Source organism: Canis lupus, chromosome 32 (assembly GCF_003254725.2).
Source record: "Canis lupus dingo isolate Sandy chromosome 32, ASM325472v2, whole genome shotgun sequence".
In the NCBI taxonomy this organism is placed as follows: Eukaryota; Metazoa; Chordata; class Mammalia; order Carnivora; family Canidae; genus Canis; species Canis lupus.
Window position 1 is genome coordinate 6,719,487 of NC_064274.1, and position 13,638 is coordinate 6,733,124.

Here is a 13,638-nt window from a genome sequence, read left to right on the forward strand (position 1 = left end):
TCGAGTCCCACATCGGGCTCCCTGCGTGGAGCCTGCTTCTCCCTCTGCCGGTGTCTCTCTCTCTTTGTGTCTCTCATGAATAAATAAATAAAATCTTAAAAAAAAAAAAAAGAAAACCACAGAACTATTACATTTCTATGTTACCCACCGCGTGCGTGCGTGTGAGAGGCCTCCCTCTCAGCTGGCTTGCTCTTTCCCCTCCTTCCTGTCTATAGGTAAAAGAGCCAGCACACATCACCCTGACGGAAATCTCTGAGAAAATTCAACTCAGATGAATTAAAAGACAAGACAAGGTATATTCCACTTCCTTGAAGCCCTGGGAAAAGGCTTCCACTGGTGCCTGCAAACATGCAAACAAAACAGATGAGCTTCGACAAAAGAAAAAAAAAAAAAAAAAAAAAGGAAGTGTTACTACCACCTGTGGGTAGAAGGCAAAAAAGCTGGTTATGAGATTTGCTGAGGCATCAGAGATGGTTTATGGAAAGCCCAAATGGCAAAGTATCTTTGCTCCTTAGGATCATCCCACAGAGAATGTGAGTCCTTGCTAAGCACAGATGAGCCTGAAAAATGAGACCTGAGAAGATGGCAGGCGTGAGGCATCTCTTCAAATTCAAACTCTCAGAGACCCAGGGCTTTTCATGTGGAAGAAAGCTTGTCTCCGAGTTTCACAGGATCTAGAAGGGCAAGATGGATGAAGGCAAAAGGACTTACATGGAAAACTCAGAATAGAAGGAGAGAGAGGGAGGAGAGGAGGAAAAGAACAAAAGAGTTCAGGGGGAGAGAAATGTGCAGTTATTAGAAATATATCATAGGCTCTGCTTTTCACTTTCTGAATTTTGATGTCATAGAAAAAGGGCTGTGCTTCTGAGATAGCTCTAATGCAAGCATGAGGAATGAGAAAGGTGAGATCACAGGTCCTTTTGGCAAAATGTAGAGAGATTCCCCTGGAATGCCTGGTGACGTGGCTGCTGCTGGAACCGCATGCTGGGCAGTCCGGGGAGGGAGAGGGGCTCCTTTAGGGCTCCATTCCAGACCCACTTTCCCAGAAAATGGGACTGAAGCAGCTAGCATTGCCCCCCTCTCTCCTCACTCCCACAACAGGGGGGAAACCTGCTCTGTGCTTCTACCTATGACTTCCATTTAGGCCATCGTCACATTTGTGGATGGAGTCAGCTACAGGAGATAATTTCAGTTCCTCTTCTATTTTCAGGTTCTGTCTTACGTGAAGGGTAGCATCAACCAAGCTCCAAGAAGTCATTTAGAAGTGGGGGTAGTGGGGAGAGGGGAACCCCTGCCCATCTACAAACCCACAGAGCCCAGGGATGAAACCTTTATTTTTAGCACTGGATTGACCTATATTTCACTTCTCACATTGACGGAAATGACAAGCCTTGGAGGCCAGGACACGGAACCCAGCAGCCGCCCCTGGAGGGCTGTGCATAGAGGAGTAGGAGGAGTAAGACACCCAAACCCCAGCATGGACAGAGAATGGGATGAAAGCAGATGGAGATGGAGGGTCTGAGTATGGGGTGCACTCAGGTAGACCAGAGAGAAAGAACCAGATGTCAGCTTTAACTTCACAGCTGGAAATTAGTCCACAACCAGAATGAACTGCACAGCCAACAAGAAAATTGGGGTGGGGGTTGCACAGATTAAAGAGGAGAAAACTCATAGATGTAGAGAGAATTAGAAGTGAAAGAGATGAAAGGAATATTCAGGGGATGGGGATGGGGGTCCCTGACTGTCCAGATTTCGGTAAAAGAACCAGTCCAACACATCAGAGTTCCTTGATCAAACAGGCAAAGAAAAAGAAAAAAAGAAGGCAGTATGAAACAGTGTGATCGAAAAGGATTGCTTCACACCATCAGATCTGGTTTTTAAAATGTGTCATCTCTACAATTATTTTATTCCATATTTTATTTCTCCTATTCATTTCTCAAAACCTAACCCTCTAAATCATATTTGTCTGGCCAGCCTTACAGTGACAAGCCTTTAAACGAGTAATACAATGTTAAACTTAATTATATGCCTAAGACACTGAAGGTTGGCACAGCTACATTTTTTTTTTTCAAATCTTCACATTTTAATCTGTCATCCAGTCAGTAGACTGGAATCAGAGAGAAATCACATCAGCTTAGGAGAGATTTTAGACCTTGTACCACCAACTTTTTTTTTCTTATTAACTTGTCATGTAAATGGAAAGAAGAATAATAATGATTTAGGCCCCATGGCTCAATGAAGAGAGGCTCCAGGAGAAAGGGCCAGAGCTGGATTTCTTGACTGGGAGCTCCACGGGCACTTCACACTAAACACATGTAACATGAGGTCCAGTTCCTTCTCAGCCGCCTTCTGGAATCCTTGGTCAATGGCACCGCCATCCATTTGGTCACATGGCAGTGGAGGCAATGGCAGTGGTGTTGGTGGCTCATCTAGATGCCTTCCCCTGCCCCCTCTCCCCAAGCTCACTCAGGAGTGGTGCATCATGGTGATGGAGAGAGCTGAAGTCTCAGTTTGTCTCTTCTTGGCCATGACAGTGCCCTTGGGCCAAGTACTTGGCCTCCCTGTGTGTCGCCTTCCTCAACTGTAAAACCTTTAACGTCATTGTGGGGGTAAATGAGTTAAAATAGGTCATACATCTAGAACCATACCCTGCATATATCAAGCACTTGGTATTGACTATGATATCCTGTTCCTTGAGCCCACATCCACTCAATATGCATGACCTGTCAAATTCAAGATCCTCTCCCTCCCCACACTCTTTCCTACCTGAAGCCCTTATCACCTCTCACCTAGACTCACACAACACCTTCCTCCTGGTCTCTCATCTCTAAGTGTCTGTCCTCTTGCCCCCTCAAACTATCCTCCACAGAACTACCACATTGATCTTTCTACAACATGAAGCCCACATTTCACTCTCATTCTCAAAACCCTTCAATGGCTCCTTGCCCTCCACAGGGGGGGATATCCAAATTTCTTAATGTGTCATGTGAGGCATCTTCCCCATCCTGACCCTCCCCACCTTCTCTCCCATCACCTTGCCTTCCACCCTAGTTACATCGAGCTGACGACATTCAACCCCAATCTTGATGTCTTGAGCCTCCACACCTTTGTCTGTGTTATTGCTCTGTGGAGCAATCTGGCCTAGTCATCATTTCTTTCAGACAGCCGTTCCAGAACCCAAACCTGGGCAAACTCCTCATTCTGGATTCCCAAAGCCTGGTGCATTTCTCCTGTTTCATATCTACCAAGTCATACTGCAACTCTCTGGAGCTTGAGGGTGGGACTCCTCTCAAGCACCTTTATACCTTCAGCATGTCCATCCAAATCCAAACTGGCTATTATGATATGTGCCAGTTAAAAGCATGGACTCTGGAGCCAGAGTGCTGGGCATATACCCTGGCACCATCATGTACACTGGCTACGTGACTTTGGTCAAATCATTTACCTTGTAGAGCCTCATCTGGAAAATGACAATGTGTTAGTATCTCCTTCACAGCAATAACATGAAGACTGAACACAATGAACATATAGTCCTTAACTTGGTATCTGGCACACCCTAAGCACACATATAAACCTCAGGGCAGCAACGTCTTGACAAATAAAAATACCAACAGGGTGCAAATTAAAAAAAAAAAAAGATACAGCCACCAGCTTCAAACATTTTTGTGGTGCAGAACTCATTAATGGATATGGCAAGATAATCTTGGATATGATGTTCATTTGGCTGCTTCTGAAACTTCAAAAAACAAAAGAACATAGTAAACAAGAGAAAATAGTTGAGTCAGCAGGTGGGGTAAGAGTCCCATTGCTCAGAGACTGGTTAATGACAGCATCCCTGTGAGGAGCAAGTGGAGACATTCTGGAGGATGACAGTGGATCCAGAGCAAGCTACTTACTCCTTGCAGAAGCCAGAGAGTAGTGGGTGGTGGAGGGGAGTGGAGGGGGTACAGCAGTCGACAGAACCCTAGACCCTCCCTGCCAGTCTCTAGAGATCAACTCCTCAGAATTAGACTTTGCCAAAGTTCTTTCCAACAACAGCTTATTGATCTGAACTTTGTCCAGAGGATCTGCTTAACTAATAATCTCTGTTTCCATAACTTCCTTGCCCTTCAGCTCCAGCAGAGTCAGCCGCTACTGATGGTAATTGGAGATGATTCTCTGCCCTTTCTGCCAGGAATTTAAGTGAAAACCCTCACGGCTCATTAAAATGCTATATATCCCCTTGTCAAACCTGCCAAACACCACCAGGAACCAACCTTCTCACAAATCTACCACTCATCTGGCAGAGTGTATCTTGAGGTTGTACCACTTTTAGTAATGAGAATCCTCAGAAAAGCAAAGAGCTGGGAACAGGGACACACGTATGTGGCCCAATTGTCTGAAGGAGCTGAAGGCCAGTCAGTCACAATTAAACTTTTGACTGAGACTCTCAGTGACCATACTGAAAACACTGATTTCGACAACATCAGGGAGTTACACTCTATGTCGGCAAATCGAACTCCAATCAAAAAAATACAAACAAACAAACAAACAACAACAACAAAAAAACAAACAACCCAAAACTAAACATACTCTTACCATACAATCTAGCAATCATGCTCCTCGGTATTTACCCAAAGAAGTTGAAAACTTATGTCCGCACAAAATCCTGCATATGGATGTTTATAGTGTCTCTATTCTTAATTGCCAAAGCTTGGAAGCAACCAGAACGTCCTTCAGTCAGTGAATGAATAAGTAAACTGTGGTCCAGCCAGGCAATGGAATGCTATTTAGCTCTAAAAAAAAAATGAGCTCTCAAGCCATGAAAAGACATGGCAGGGGTTCCTGGGTGGCGCAGCGGTTTGGCGCCTGCCTTTGGCCCAGGGCGCGATCCTGGAGACCCGGGATCGAATCCCACGTCGGGCTCCCAGTGCATGGAGCCTGCTTCTCCCTCTACCTGTGTCTCTGCCTCTCTCTCTCTCTCTCTGTGTGACTATCATAAATAAAAAAATTTAAAAAAATTAAAAAAAAAAAAAGAAAAGACATGGCAGTACAAAAAAGTCTGAAAGCTACCATAATGATGGGTGTTGGCAGCCGCCTTGCCGCCGTCACTCGCTGAGCCCCAGCCAAAGAAGGGGGGTCAGCAAGGAGGTCTCTGGACCGTGGCTCCTTCAAAGCAAATCACCCGGTGGTAATGCACCAGGAGGCAACTGGCTACAAAAGCTGCTCGTAAGACTGTGCCCTCTACTGCACAGGTGAAGAAACCTCATCATTACAGGCCTGGTACTGTAGATTTAGATTTTTTTTTTTAAGACTTTGTTATTTATTCATGAGAGACACAGAAAGAGGGAGAAGAAGGCTCCCTGTGGGGAGCTTGATTCAGGACTCGATCCCAGGACCCTGGGATCACGACCTGAGTCAAAGGCAGACGCTCAACCACTGAGCCATCCAGGTGCCCCGCAACGTTTAGATTTCATGTGTCAAGACCCAACAGGTGCTACTGCGGGTGCTGGGAACCTGCAAAACACACTTGTCTTTTCCTACTGTGGCACTCCGTGAAATTAGACGTCCTCAGAAGTCCACTGAACTGATCCGCAAATTTCCTTTCCAGGGTCTGGTGCAAGAAATTGCGCAGGACTTCAAAACAGATCTGCACTTCCAGAGTGCAGCTATTGGTGCTTTGCAAGAGACAAGTGAGGCCTATCTGGTGGGCCTCTTTGAAGACACCAACCTGTGTGCTATCCATGCCAAACGTGTCACAATTATGCCAAAAGACATCCAGCTAGCACACCGCATATGTGGAGAATGTGCTTAAGAATCCATTATGATGGAAAACATTTCATTCTTTAAAATTTTTTTTCTCTTTTTCCTATTATTGGTAGTTCTGAACGTTAGATATTTTTTTCCCATGGGGTCAAAAGGTATCTAAGTATATGATTGCAAGTGGAAAAATAGGGGACAGAAATCAGATATTGGCAGTTTTTTTTTCATTTTAATTTGTGTGTGAATTTTTAATATAAATGCAGGGACATAAAGCATTAATGCAAGTCAAAATGTTTCAGTGATCACGTTTCAGCAGTTCAACTTTATAACAATTATGAATAAACCTGTTAAAATTTTCTGGACAATGCCAGAATTTAGATTTTTTAAAAACAAGTAAATTTCTTATTGATGGCAAAAAAAAAAAAAAGATACCATAATGATGGATACATGCTATCATACATTTGCATTTGTCCAAATTTAGGGAATGCACAACACCAAGAGGCAACCCTCATGTTAACTGTAGACTTTGGGTGACAATGATGTGTCAGTGTAGGTTCATTTGTAACAAATGGACTGCTCTGGTAGAGGATGTTGATAATGGGGTAGATTATGCCCGTGTGGGGCAGGGAGTACACGGGAGATCTGCAAATTTTGCTCAGCTTTGCTGTGACCTTAAAACTGCTCTAAAGAATAAAGTCCTTTAAAGAAGCCAAAAGCACAAATGCTGCACTTGATGGTCATCAAACTCCCTCCAGACCAACACCCCTGGGCCTGGATAACTGAACCAGCTGGACTATTTTGACTGAATCAACCTAACATTTAATTTCATTTTTGTAATACTTAAATTTAATAAATACATAGGAAGAAGGGAGAAAAAAAAACATCAGGGAAAGGACCTCACAGACTATGATGGTGGCATAGGTCAGCAGTGGGAACAGGCCCCCGGGACTCCCGATTGAAAGACTTCAGAGTTACTGACTCACTGTGTTGGTTTGCTAGGGCTGCCAAGCAAGTACCACAGACTTGCGGGCTTCACCAACAGAAATTTACTGTCTCACAGTTCTGGAAGCTAGGTGGCCCAAATCAAGGTGTCGGCAGGATCGGTTCTGCTGAGGACGCCGAGGGACACTGTGTCTCATGACTGTCCCCTAGCTTCTGGTGGTTTGCCTACAATCTATAGAAACATCATCCTCGATCTCTGCCTTCGTCTTCACATGGCATTCTCCCTGTGTGTCCAAATGTCCTCTTTTCATAAGGACATCAGTTGTACTCAATGAAGGTCCACCGTAATGAACTTCATTTTAATTTGATTACCTTGTGAAGACCCCATCTCAAATACAGTCCCATTCTCAGGTACGGGGCAGGGGCGGGGTCCAGGCCTCCAATCCATAATACCCACTTTCTTTCCAGAGACCGCTCTGTAAATGCCAGTAAGTAAGCCTTGGGTCAGTGTGACAGCACTTGGGTGACCGTGCCGGGGACACTTCTTGGTGGGTGGGCCCTCTTTGCTGGTTTCTGTCAGCATTCGAGGAAACACAGTGAGAAGCAGCAGCACCTGTAAAGCCTGGAGCCTCACCGAGAGGGATTCCGGGGGTGGGGGGGACACAGAACACGCAGGGTCGCCCATGGCTGGTTTTAGCTGCCACAGCTACGAAGATGCCTCCCTGGTGAAACCACAAGCGCCTCACCTCATCATCACGGGGCACACAGCCACGCCGCATTCAGTCTGCAGCCCGACCTGACCCTGCCTCCGGACTGACCTCTCCAACTGCTGCTTAATGAGACTGTCATTCACCTCTCACTTCCCGGCAGCACAGGCCTCTCAGCGATGCCCCATCGGAACCCTGCTCTTTTTCCCCACTTTCCTTGAACCCATCTTTCACGACTTGGTCTAATACTGCTTGCTCTGAGTCAGTTCTGAACTAGAGTGTGGCTCCGGGAGGAGGGGGAATTTAGTCTGTTCTGTTCCCTCCTGCGTTCCCAGCACCCGCAGTAGCACCTTGTCGGGTCTCGACACATGAAATCTAAATGTTGGGGGGCAGTGGGCGGCTCAGTGGTTGAGCGTCTGCCTTCGGCTCAGGGCATGATCCCAGGGTCCTGGGATGGAGTCCCCAATCAAGCTCCCCACAGGGAGCCTGCTTCTCCCTCTGCCTATGTCTCTGCCTCTCTCTGTGTCTCTCATATATAGTCTTAAAAAACACACACACACACACACACAAAGAGAAATCTAAATGTTGGTATAAACAGTCTTTTCCCCCACTAGATGCACAGTTTCTTAGAGGCAGGGAGAAAGCCTTATTCACCTCTTTTTTGCTAGGGTTCCTGCCTCATGTGGGGGTCCCTCCATAGCAATGAACCAGTGAATGGATGCTTCCCACTTACAGGTTCTGCTTCACCTCAAAGGGAACTGTGAGGTTAAATATATCTTGTACTTCCTCTTTAAACTGCCCCTCCATTCAGCTCAAGACCATCTCTGGTGAAGACACCCCTGTCCTTCCTCCTCCCCGGGACTGACCACTCCTTCCCGTAAACCCCTCACGGTACTTCGTACATGCTTCTACCCCAAAGCCTAAATCACACTTGTCTTTTCCTACTAGGCTGTGAGCTACTTGAGGGCAAGATTTTCCCCCTTTGTGATTAACAGAGGGCTTGGGGAGCATCATTTCTTTTAACGCTACAGGCTCCCTTCCTACTAACCCAGGCTCAAACCTTGACACGTCCCCCTGCCTGCTCTGCTACATGCCGTAGGTCCAAATCTACGTATCTCTGGGGCCCATCCAGTGGATCCATGCATCTACTCATCCCTTTTTTCCATTCCCACAAACTCCATGCTAACCCCTGAAGAGGTTTCCTACCCAATCTTTCTGCCTCTTTTTTCCCTCCTTCAAACCATCCCACACAGGGCTCCCGGGTTAAGAATCCCACAGCATTACTTTGCAAACGACAGCCCCCTTGCTCTAAAACCTCGGACAATCCTTCCCACTCTTGAGGTCTAAGCTGCCGTGCCCCTGAGAATCCTGACAACCTGAGCCCTGACTCTGCTTTGTCAATTTTATTTTCCGACTCTCCTCAAGTAAGTCTGCTCCTTTCCCCAAACAGACACACACCTTCATGCCTGTCTCAATACTTCTCCCGCAACTGTCCTTATTCCCCGTGACCCCAGCCCTGCCCTGCATTCAAGACAGTTCAAGCTCCTACCCCATCCCTGGGCTTCTCCCTGATTCCCCCAGCCCTGGCAGGAAACCTGCTCTTTTGAGTTCCCATGGAGTTTATTGTCTGCACCAATGATCTGGAGCACATGCCACCTTGCATTATCATTTATTCTTGTCATGCCAATATTCATCATCCCACTCAGACTGCAAGCCTCCCAAGGGCAGGACCTTTGTCTGGTTTCATTCCTTTTCCTGATTTCAATACCTAACACAGTGCTCTAAGCACAGTGCAAACACACACACAAACACACACACACACGAGTGTGGGTGAAAAAAGCAATTGCCCGTTTGGAAGATTAGAAATATTAGCCTTTATTTGCCGCAGGTCTACACAGGAAATGTAAGCAATCGGCATGCATCACGACAGTCATGCATTTCACCAGAGTGATGGATGCTTTGGGTAGAATTCGATGCAAGGTAAATATTTTATCTATAAATATTTTATCAAATGAATAAATTATAGATCAGCACGTGTCCTCTTGCTATCAAAGCCTGGAGGCAGGAAGGAAGCTGCACTGCCATTCCAACAAAAAACAAAAAACAAAAAAAAAAAACTACTGTCACCATTCCCCTAAAGATCATGAGAGGAGGGGACTGCTGGCATCCCCCATGATGGCTTGAGGCCTGACTCTAAGGATGATCTTACTGGGGCCCAAATAGCTAACCCAAATTTTGTGTACTCTTTTCTAAGATTAATCTGATTTTTCTGCCTTGGGTCCCCTCCTTCCAACTGACCCCAAGGCTCTGTCCACACAGAGAGAGAACACTTTAGAGTAACTGACAAGAGCCAGCTGAGATGCTGCCATGGAAACACAATGGCGGTTTCAGGAAAACCATCTGTTTTTAAATTGTTCTATAGACTTGCTCTAACTTCTTTTACAGATCATGTAGCTCAAGGCCCCCGGAGCCTTCTCTCCCACAGAACCTTTCTACGGCCTCCTCTTTCTTTCAAATTTCAAGTCTCATCTAGAAACCTCTTACCTCCAGAGCTGAATTGATGAGCTAGCTCCAGTCTCCTAACATATAACAAAGTGAAGCCAGAACTAGCATCTCCATGCTAGCAGAGAATGAATGTTGTCATGGCAACAGGAGGCAGCTCGTTGTGGATGGGAGAGTTGGTGGGCTCATGGAAGGGTCAGCATTATCAGCTGCTCTTCTGCGTGTCAGGAGAAACATTGTTTACTTGATGTTTTCCTTTCATTAATTTGGGAGGAAAAGATATATAGTACTTTTAATAAAAAAATATGCAGCTCAGAGGCACAATTTGTTGTTCGAAGGTTCAAGAGAATCAGCAGAGGCAGCACAAGATTCTGGGCAGACATCATGATTCTCTTCCTCCCCATTTTATCATCCTCCATTACTCCCTTGAGAGGTGAACCACACCCCTACAACTTTGGCTCCTTCCCTTCTGAGTTGATTCTTACCTCATAGTCATCGTAAGACCAGGAGGGCACTCTCTTCTCTGGACACTTGTACTGCACCGTGGAAGCCCAAAGACACTGTTCTTGTAAGGACAGTTATGATAAACAATGTCCTTAGCTGTTACGGGTTGAATTGTGTCCCCATCCAAAAAACTTATATGAAGCCCTAACCCCAGTACTTTAGAATATGACTGTATATGGAGACAGGGCCTTTAAAGAAGTGATTAAGTGAAATGAGGTTGTTATGGCAGGCCCTAATATAATCTGACTGGTGTCCTTGTAAGAAGAGGAAATTTGGACACACAGAGAGACATCAGATGTGCATATGCATAGAAGGATGACCATGTGAAGAGGCAGAAAGAGGGTGGCCACCTGCAAGCCAAGGAGAGAGGCCTCAGGAGAAACCAACCCTTCTGGCACGCTGATCTTAGACTTCTAGCCTCCAAAACTGTGAGAAAATAAATTTCTGTCATTTAAGCCACCCAGTCCGTGGTATTTTGTTAGAGAACCCCTAGCAAACTAATGCACTCCCCTTCTTTCTCCAGCTGCCCCTATAGCACCAACGTAATGCTAAGGATGGCTAAACAAAACTTCTGTCTTCAGAGGAGTTATATCTTCTTGATATCTACTTTGATATTAATATATCAACCTTTATTGATTAATGTTTGCATGATATCTTTTCCATCCTCTGACTTTTACTCTATTTGTCTTCATATATTTTTTAAAAGATTTTATTTATTTATTCCTGAGAGACAGAGACATAGGCAGAAGGAGAAGCAGGCTCCACGCAGGGAGCCCGACGTGGGACTCGATCCCGGGACTCCAGGATCACGCCCCGGGCCAAAGGCAGGCACTCAAACATTGAGCCACCCAGGCACCCCTATTTGTCTTTATATTTAAAGAGTTTCTTTTGCCAACACGTAGTTGGGCTTTGCTTTTTAACCCATCTGACAATGTCTACCTCTTCATTGAGGTATTTAGAGTTATGCTCTCTGATAGGCCACTAACCACATGTAGATATTTTAAATTAATTAACATTTAATAAAATTTAAAATTCAGCTCATGAGTCATATTTCAAGTGCTCAGTAGCCACATGTGACTAGGTATTAAAGAGCAGAGATAAAGAACATTCCATTATTACAAGAAGTTCTATCAGACAGCCTGCTCTAGACCATTTACCTTTGGTGAGATTATTAATATGGTTGGTTAAATCTACCATCTTGCTATTTTCCATTTATCCAAATGCCTTTTTAAAAAAGATTTTATTTATTTGAGAAAGATAGAAAGAGCACAAGTGGGGGTGGGGAGGGCAGAGGGAGAAGCAGACTCCCTGCTGAGCAGGGACCCCCCCCCACCCACCCAATGCGGAGCTTGAACCCAGGACCCCAAGATCGTGACCTAAGCCAAAGGTAGACACTTAAGCAACTGAGCCGCCCAGGAACCCCCAACTGCTTTTTGTTCTCTCATTAATCGTTTTCTTTCTTTTTTTTTTTAAGATTTTTAAATTTATTCATTTGAGAAAGAGAGAGAGTGCAAGCAGGAGGAGAGGCAGAGGGAGAGGGAGAAGTAGACTCCCTGCTGAGCAGGGAGACCAATGTGGGGCTTGATTCCAGGACTTGGGAGATCATGACCCGAGCAGAAGGCAAGAGCTCAACCATCTGAGCCACCCAGGTGCCCCTCGTTAATCTTTTCCTGACCACTTTGAATCAATTGAATATTTTTCCTGATTCCATTTTATTCCATTTTATCTCCTTTGTAGGCTTGTTAGTAATACTCTTTGCCTTTTTCCTTTTAGTGTTCATTGCATACATCTTTAATTTATCATCTACCTTCAAGTAATATTAACCACTTCACATATTATAGAAGAATCTTAGAACAATCTATTGTATTGCCTCTTCTTGGCCTTTATGCAATTACTTCTACAGATATTTTAAACCCCAGAAACATTGTGATTATTTTTTGCTTTCAACAGTCATTATCTTTTAAAAATATTTTTTAAATAAGAAAGAAGGCTTTTGTATTTATCCATATATTTACCATATTGATGTTGTATTCCTTTATGTTGATCAAGATTTCACACTGGTAGATTGTTCATCTAACTGAAGAACTTCCATTAACATTTCTTGTAGTGCAGGTCTGCTAGTGATAAATTCTCTTGGTTTTTATATGTCTGTAAAAGTATTTTATTCTCATGTTTCAAAGATATTTTTTCCAGATGCAGAATTCTCAGTTGATACTTTTTTTCTTTCAGGACTTTAAACATGTTCAACTGCCTTTGGTCCTGCATTGTTTCCAACAAGAAGTCTTCTGTTTTTCTTGTCTTTGTTCCTAGCTAGGTGATATATTTCCACTGGATATTTTTAAGATTTTCTTATTATTATGGTTTTAAAACTTTTCACTTTGAAGTCTATGTGGAGATTTTTTCATATTTTTTGAGCTTGTGTTGAACTTAAATCAGTGGATTTTTCATTTCAATCAAATTTGAAAATTTTGGCTAGTATTTCTTCAAATATGTTTCTTTTCCATTCCCACCTTATGGATCCCAATTACACTTAATATTAGGCAACTTGAGGTTGTCTTATAGCTCACTGATGCTGTTCTTTTTTTCTTTCAGTTTATTTTCTCTATGCTTTATTTTGAATAGTTTCTGTTGTCATGTCTTCAGATTCACTAATCTTTTCTTCTGTAGTATCTATTTTGTCATAAATCCCACCTAATGTATTTTTCATTGCACATATTATATTTTTTATCTCTAGAAATGTCTTTTTAAAATATCTTCCATGTCTCTACATTTCATGCTCAATCTTTCCTCTTATTTTTTTTTTAAGATTTTATTTATTTATTCATGAGAGACACAGACAGAGAGCAGAGACACAGGCAGAGGGAGAAGCAGGCTCCCTGTCTGGAGCCTAGTGCAGGACTCGATCCCAGGGATCCCGGGATCACAACGTGAGCTGAAGGCAGACACTCAACCACTGAGCCACCCAGGTGCCCCTTTAACTTCTTTAACATGTGATATAGTTTTAGTGTTCTTGTCCACTAATTCTATCAGAAGTGTCATTCAGGGTTTGTTTCTTTTGATTACCTTTTCTCATTATGGGTTTTATTTTCCTTCTTCTTTCATGCCTTCTAATTTTTTATTGGAGGTCTGACATTTCAAATATTGCCTGTTGGGTACTAGATACTTTTGTGTTCCTATAAACATTCTTGAGTTATTTGGAAACACTTTGGTCCTTTTGAGGCTTCCTTTTTCATGTGGGCTA

General features: G+C 44.0%; 1 protein-coding gene across 1 annotated transcript in view; it reads right to left on the minus strand.

Moving 5' to 3' along the window:
- Positions 1-13,638, minus strand: part of SCD5 (stearoyl-CoA desaturase 5) — a 150,133-nt gene that overhangs the window by 102,638 nt on the left and 33,857 nt on the right. The window lies entirely within an intron of this gene.